This window comes from Hydra vulgaris, chromosome 10, assembly GCF_038396675.1.
Source record: "Hydra vulgaris chromosome 10, alternate assembly HydraT2T_AEP".
NCBI lineage: Eukaryota > Metazoa > Cnidaria > Hydrozoa > Anthoathecata > Hydridae > Hydra > Hydra vulgaris.
The window spans coordinates 30,176,119-30,183,996 of record NC_088929.1 but is presented as its reverse complement, the minus strand read 5'-3'; the positions used below and the strand labels follow the sequence as shown (position 1 = coordinate 30,183,996).

General features: G+C 27.5%; 1 long non-coding RNA gene across 2 annotated transcripts; it reads right to left on the bottom strand.

The window, feature by feature from the left end:
• Nucleotides 1–6,210: 6,210 nt before the first annotated feature.
• On the bottom strand, nt 6,211–7,242 carry LOC136086550 (uncharacterized). Of its 2 annotated transcripts, XR_010641416.1 has the most exons (3): nt 6,855–7,226; nt 6,717–6,785; nt 6,211–6,401 (listed from the first exon to the last, which is right to left on the bottom strand). It is a non-coding gene; the product is annotated as an uncharacterized LOC136086550 (long non-coding RNA). The 2 variants fall into 2 exon arrangements; XR_010641415.1 differs by having other exon boundaries at nt 6,717–7,242.
• Between the last annotated feature and the right edge of the window lie 636 nt (nt 7,243–7,878).

Genomic DNA, 7,878 nt, shown 5'->3' with positions numbered 1-7,878 from the left:
TGGTCTATAGGCATGTTTTTGCGCAAATTTGAAGTTTAAATTTTTACGAAGACTATGTTTTAATTTGTTAATTAGAACAATTCTATTTATTTACTTAGTTTTATTTTAAACGCGTTTTATGTTATTTGGGCAATAAACTGTGCAAACAGCAATAAAACAGCGTCACGAAGTTGTTTTACATTAACACAAGCTCTTTATATTGTTAAAACAACTTTGCAGTTTGTTTACAATAACAATTATATACTCTTTAAAAATTTAACACCTGCTTTATCGTCAGCATGAATGTATAGAATAGTTTTCTATCACTAATTAAAGTGGTTTAAATTATAATATTTGCGATTTTACTCTTACTTTTATACTTTAACTTTTTTTTAAATCATTAATGTAAAAACAATTACTAAAAGTAATATCTTAATAGTATTAAATACATTACTTGCTCATTACAATATAACTACAACTTAAACTTTAAATAATAACTTAAACTGTATATTTTAACAGTAACTTCTCGAAGGAAAAAATATAGCTATATGACACAAAGGGTGTTTAAAACGTTTAAAACACGTTAAACTGAGGATTTTATACGTCTTAAACGCGTTTTTCACCCATAAATAGCGACTAGCTAACTATTCACTAGCTCATTTCCCACCGGGTTACGCTATTTTAAACTCTGGCAAACAAGAAAATTATAATATTTATATATGAAAGAAAATATGATGAAAAAGATAACAATAATTGTAAAAGTATCTTTTGTCCATCAGTACGTAATTATTACGTACTAATGTACAAAAGATACAGTTTTCTACTGGCGCACCTGCCTTCGGGGAAAGGAAGGTTGCGTCAGTAAAAATCTGTATCTTTTGTACATTAGTACGTATATATATATATATATATATATATATATATATATATATATATATATATATATATATATATATATATATATATATATATATATATATATATATATATATATAAATTTTCACTAAATTAGCATATTATAATATAATATGAAATTAAATATTATATTATACGATATAATGATGATTAACTAAAAACGTTTAACAAGACACTAAAAATTATATCTATTTTTTAAAGTCTATTTTAAAAATGAAACTATATCTTATTTTACAACGGTAACTGTTATTTGATTTCTTTTATTTTAACAACTCTTAAAGTGCATAGCAAGTTACATAAATTTTACCACTAATATTTAGTATAATATTCAGAAACTTCTTTTTCTCCCCTCAAATCCACAAAATCTAAATAATAATAATATTAAGAAAAAGTTTTAAATTGCTTGTTAATTTACTTTAGATATCTGGTACGAGTGTTTTTAGAATTAAAATGGTAATTAAAACTTTTGTATTACTATATGCAACAAGTAACTTTTTTAAATAACTATGAGATTAAATACCTAATTAATTTACATTTTCGGTAAACAATGTTAATAATTTTACGTTGTTGACATTACTAGTCTAAGAAGTCTAAGATTAGTGATAAGAGTAAATATATGCAGATTATTTTTATGCATAAAAGGAGAAACCTTATATTTTTTTATTTTATTTAACATTCTATAATAGGTTTTGAGAGGATATTACTTATGTACTTATGTTTATATATATTACTATATTTACCATATATATTCATCATCATGTAACATATGGCTTAAATTTTATAAGCTAGAATATGGGTGAAAGTTCGTTTTTGGACAAATTGAAAATTTTAAATTAGAAATTAAAAAAAAAAAAAAAAAATGTTTATTGGAAGCAATAATACCTTACATCGTTATAAACTTACTTAACAATAGCTTAGATAGTTATACTTTTATATAAAACTTAAAAATACCTTGCATAGTATCCCAGTGAAAAAGCGCACATGGGATACGCGTGGATTTTTTTCATATGTAACCCATGTGGGGATTATTATTTTGTGCCATGTGGGTTTCATATGGTAAATCCCACATGCACAGTGGTCCGTTTGGGCAGCTTTGCGGACAAATTTATATAAATAATTGAAGGCAGGTCAAAATTGCCTCAGATTTATATTATGAAGTTGCGGCCTATGTGTTAACATTAGGGTAGTAATTGGGCAAAAAATGGGGTGTTGATCCGTCCAGGGTTTTATTTTTTTAATAGGTGTTAAAAAAAAAAATTTATTTCTTTTTTCTAGTTTTCTAAATTTCCTTACATCACTACCTCCTTCCTTTATTTGCTTGTATTTTCCATAAAGGAGCGGCGAAAACCATTTTCCAACCCCTGCGATTACTGTGTATGCAGCCTAAATTTTTACGCCGAATCAAACTTTTTAATTATGTAATGTTGTAAACCATAAATAATGATTTGTATTTACAAAATAAAAATATTGTATAGTATTTTATTTATGTTGCGTAGTTATAACTACAATTATTCATGCAAGCTATAGCTTGCATTAAACACAGGAATTAGGTAATGACATTCATCACTGAATTAAAACTTCCTATTTACGAATTCTAGCAATAGTTTATATTGAATTAAAACCCTCAAAAATTAACATTAAAAGCCATATATAACAATTAACAATAAAAACTGTCTAACCACCTAATCGCCACCAAAGGGCTTAAAGCTTTTTACAATGAAACTAATGAATTCAGAATAAGAACAAACACTAAGCACTGATCACGTTAAAAAACCTTTTAGTAAAAGTATATTACTTTTTTACTGGTAATTTCTCTGTTCAATATGGTTTTCTATACAGATCAAAAAGTTTTCAAAATAATTTTAGATAATAATGTTAATTCAGCACAAGCATTAATTACAGTGTTAGAGAATATTAACGAATATTCAGAGTCATTTTTAACAAATACATTTAGGCAGTTCAGCAACCTAAAAAAATTTATGTTCATTGCAAAACGTATCAAGATTGACAAAGAAGCTCTAGTAAAGCTGGGAAAAGCGGAGGTAATTATAAACTTCAAATATATATGTAAATTAAACAAAAAATGGCATAATTATTATAAAATATTTTTTATTTGTACAGATATTACTGCATTTATAAACAAAACTTAATTTTGACAAAAATCCTTATTATTACTTTTGTGATTGTAAATCAAAAAGTTTGATATTTCTAATAAAAATAATCAAAATTTTTGGTGTTACATATATAGTATTATTACAATTATATATATATATATATATATATATGTATATATATATATATATATATATATATATATATATATATATATATATATATATATATATATATATATATTTATATATATATTACATATATTTCATATATAGGTTTTGCTGTCATTTAATGAAGATATGATAAACCAAGAAGATGACTACAATTCAGAAGAAGATACGCAAAGAAATAGAAAAAAATGGGATAGTATTTCTCGAAAGTCAAAAATTCGAAGAACAGAAGAACTCTGGAAAATCGAGAATATTGATCTGAAAGAGGTTTGTGATTTCCTATTATCTAGATGTTCATCCTCTAGCTGTGTCAAAACTTCTCAAATAACAACTGTGACAGCTGTTGCAATCTGCTGTGATTCACTGCTGGGTCGATCAGCATACAGAAAACTGAGGAAAATGCTTACCCAAGCTGGAAAAAGGTTCAAGACTTCAAAAATTCTATTACTCCTCTGAAAACCGTTCCCCTACCTGAACCATATATTGGAGTTTACTCTAACTTTACAAAATCTGTCAAAATCACAGTAGCCCAAATTCTTAAGCTTGAAAATGTCCATAAAACAAATGAACTAACAAATTTAGTTCTTGAAATTAAATTTGGATATGATGGCAGTGGAGGACATAAAATGTATAATCAGCTACACAATGTAAATACCAATAATATAATCATGGCAATGTTTTGCCCTCTGAAACTTTTAAACTCTAATGCAGATGGAAACAACTTAATATGGGAACAAATATCTCCAAACTCAGATTTTTCGTGAGAATGCACAATCTTTAACCGTTTTTAATGCGGATATAAAAACAATGAAGGAGGAAGGTTTCATTATTATCTTCAACGGACAATATTTGAATATTAAAGTAAACATTGTTGCAGACAGTTTTGACAGAAAAGCATCAAATATATTTCAGGGCCTTGGAGGTGCTTACTGTGATCTTTGTGATTTATCTAAGGAACAATGTGAAGATATATGTACAATTGAACAGGGATTCGTTATAAATAGAGACATCGAAACCATGGAGCAGATATTTTTGGATTTAGTTCAAGAAGACGACTCTTTAACTAAAAAGTCAAAGGATTATGATGTTCGCCATGGACAAACAGCAAGTCCAATAGCTGGATCTAACGTAAGGTCTGTACAAGTACTCCATGCATTACTCCGTGGATTTGACCACTTTATGAAAGTTGTGGTTCATTTATCTGCAGGAGTTCACGCATGGACAGAGTCTAAGACAGCCAGTACTACGCACTTCCTTGAAATAGAGAAAAAAAATATACAGGAGTTAATTGGAAAAAAAACAGGTATCAAGTGGGATTTTGCAGATTCATCAGGTCAAGGGGGTAGTACTACAACTGGCAACGTTGCTAGAAATCTTCTTTATAATGAGAAAAATAGAAAACTGATTACTGACTACATTTCAAATAAACATGCCAGAATGTTAGCAGAGCGGTACGGTTTCTTGTTGTCTAATATTATTCGTGCTATGTCATCTAGTCAGAAAATTAACATAAAAAAATATAGAGATATATGTAAGGAGACAAACATTCTTCTTCGACAAGAAATGCCCTGGGTTAGTTTGACACCGACTATTCATAAGTTATTAGGACATACTTGGGAGCTTATTGAGTTAAATAATGATACAGGACTTAAATCATGGAGCGAGGAAGGCATGGAGGCCAACAACAAACAACTTAGAATATTTAGAGAAAAACTATCAAGAAAAACAAATCAGTTGCAGAACTTGGAAGATTGTTTTAAAAGACTCTGGGTGGGCTCTGACCCTTTAGTTACCGAGCAAAGGAACAAAGGTCGATTACAATGCAAATTGTGTAGTGAGATAGGGCATAGTAAAAAAACATGTTTCAAAGTACATGAAAATGACATTGTTAATACTTTGTTTATGTAAAATAAAAAAATTAAACTTGAGCGTTTGCTTTTTTTTAGTCTTTTTAAAAGTTTAGATAAAATAACTAGTGCATTATGCTTAAAGAAACAATTAAACATAGTTTTTATAACCACAAATAACTTAAAAACCGGGTGTTTGGTAAATATATGTGGCATACCAAAACAATGGCAACAGTATGAAGTTTCTAAATAATATATGGTTTAGTATTACCAAATTTCCGGTTTTTGAGATATTTGAGGAAGTATACAAAATTTAAGAGATTTTTTTTTGCAGAAACTGACTTTTGCATTAAATTTTTTTAAATGAAATTTTTTTATTAATAATAATACGTTAAAAAAAAAAAAAGGAGTTAATACTTTTATTTTGTTCATTCAATTTCGTGAGAAATGAAATATTTTTTAAAATTTTTTTTATAAATCTGCTGCATATAATTAAAATTAGAAAATGTATGTGAAAAATCTAACTCTGCGGTGTGAACGTTTTTTTTACATGTTTTTTAAAACTTTGAAAGGTTGTCATTTCTTAACCAGGCATGATAATCACCTCTAGTCTTTTCCATTTAAGTCGAATTTTATTGAAGTTTCAAAAAATCATAAAAAAATTTTAGTCCAGAAATATAGATTTTTTCATTTTGTCCACCATTTGGACCACTGTGACATGGATTCCATATGGTAAATCCCATATAGGATACGCGTGGGTTTTTACCATATGTAACCCATATGGGGATTATTATTTTGTCCCATGTGGGTTTTATATGGTAAATCCCACATGGGTTTTATGTGGTAAATCCTACATGGGATATAGGTGGAAAATACTACATGTTATAGATCTTAAATGCCACATATTTTAATCCAAATGGTATAAAAGTAGTCAATACTAGACAAATGAAAGTCCGAATGCTTCTATGATAATTTTTAAAATTGTTTTCATTTAAAAATTACTTAAATAGTAATTTAAAATTAATCATCAAAGTTTTCAGAGAGGCTTAACTTAATCTGGTATTTGCTACTTTATCCCATTTGGTATTCAAAATGTGTAGCATTTTTGATCTTTTACATGTGATGTTTTCCACCTATAACCTATGTGGGATTTACCTTAAATTATTATGACGAAATTTTATAAAATTAAAAAACGTGTTGCAAAATAAATTTATTTTAAAATAAATGCTATTAATCAATACATCCGAAATGAATATTAAAAATATTATTTTTTCTATGGCGATTTACACGCCGTTTTTTGTCGATTGAATTAATTATATCGCTTCGGCTTGCATAATACCAAGGTTTTTAGTATCTTCTAACTTTCTTCAAACATTTTCTAAAAAAAATATAAATACAAATATATATAAATATATAAATATAAATATATATATATATATATATATATATATATATATATATATATATATATATATATATATATATATATAGAGAGAGAGAGAGAGAGAGAGAGAGAGAGAGAGAGAGAGAGAGAGTGAGTGAGTGAGTGAGTGAGAGAGAGAGAGAGAGAGAGAGTGAGAGAGCAATTTTAATAAGGAACCTTATTAGTCGAGCAATTTTAATTATTAGCCAGGTCGAAGTCATTAATGACTACAATATTTCACAAATAATTATTTCCTAATTTATTACTTACAATGACCAACGTATTATGGGTAATTGAACACATATTATGCGTAATGAGCTTGAACCCACGAGGAGAACCCTGAAAAAAAGTGATCAATTAGGATAAGTAGTTAAACAAAAAAACAAAAACAAAAATGTAAAAACCTACTTTTTCAATGATGTAGACGTTGGGTGCAATAGCCACTGGATGCAAAAGTATCTTTACTTTTTCGTCACACACACGGCCTTCTATAATAACAGGCCTTGACATCGCGCAAAATGCCGTAAAAACTGAAGGCCGATTAAACTTTCACTTTTACTTACATTGATATATTTTTATATTAGGTAGGGTGTAATGGCAGTCTATGTTTTCTAATAATAATCTTTAGTAAAGACGGAAATATAAAAAGAAAACCAAAAAATTGTTAAAAGATAATCATATTTTTCGTATTTCAAATTTCATTAAAAATATTTATGTAATATTAAATAGTATCAATAACAAGCAGAACCATAACAAAGCATATATCTATATATTAGAAAGATAACTGTATTTTTAATTTTTTTTGCTAAAAATATCTCAATAGGGTAAATATTTACAAATCCAAACATATTGAGAGACATATAGGCTAATGAGAAAATAAAAAACATAACAAGAAAATAGCATAATAAATTACAAAACTAATTTTCACATAAATTATGATAGCTTTAGTATTTTGGGAGTGGTAATTAGTGAGTAATTCTTTAGCAGAATATTAGAATATACTCTACATTGTTTTTATGTGATTTTAAATTTATATTTAGCAGCAATGAACTGAAACTGAGTAACACAAAATGTTCTGCATAAAGGGTCAGTAGCACCTTGAAAAAAAAACAAAATATTGACCATTAGACAAGAGTATCAGAAGGAATTTCAGGTCCGCCTCAGTTTAGGCTATACAGATAACTTCCATATTTATAATAATAATTGGTAGAATCATCATAAATTTTTATTTCGCTTTTTTGCACATAGCCAGCTATGTAAACTATATCCACTAATGTAGATTTATTAACTGAGCTTTCAAGATCATGAATATTATCCAGTTCTTTTTCATCAGTAGAAATATCTCTTAAACATATGTCACAAGTATGACCATCGATACCATCAACAAGAATGTCAAATTGTAATATCAATTTAGTATGTTGAATATTAATTT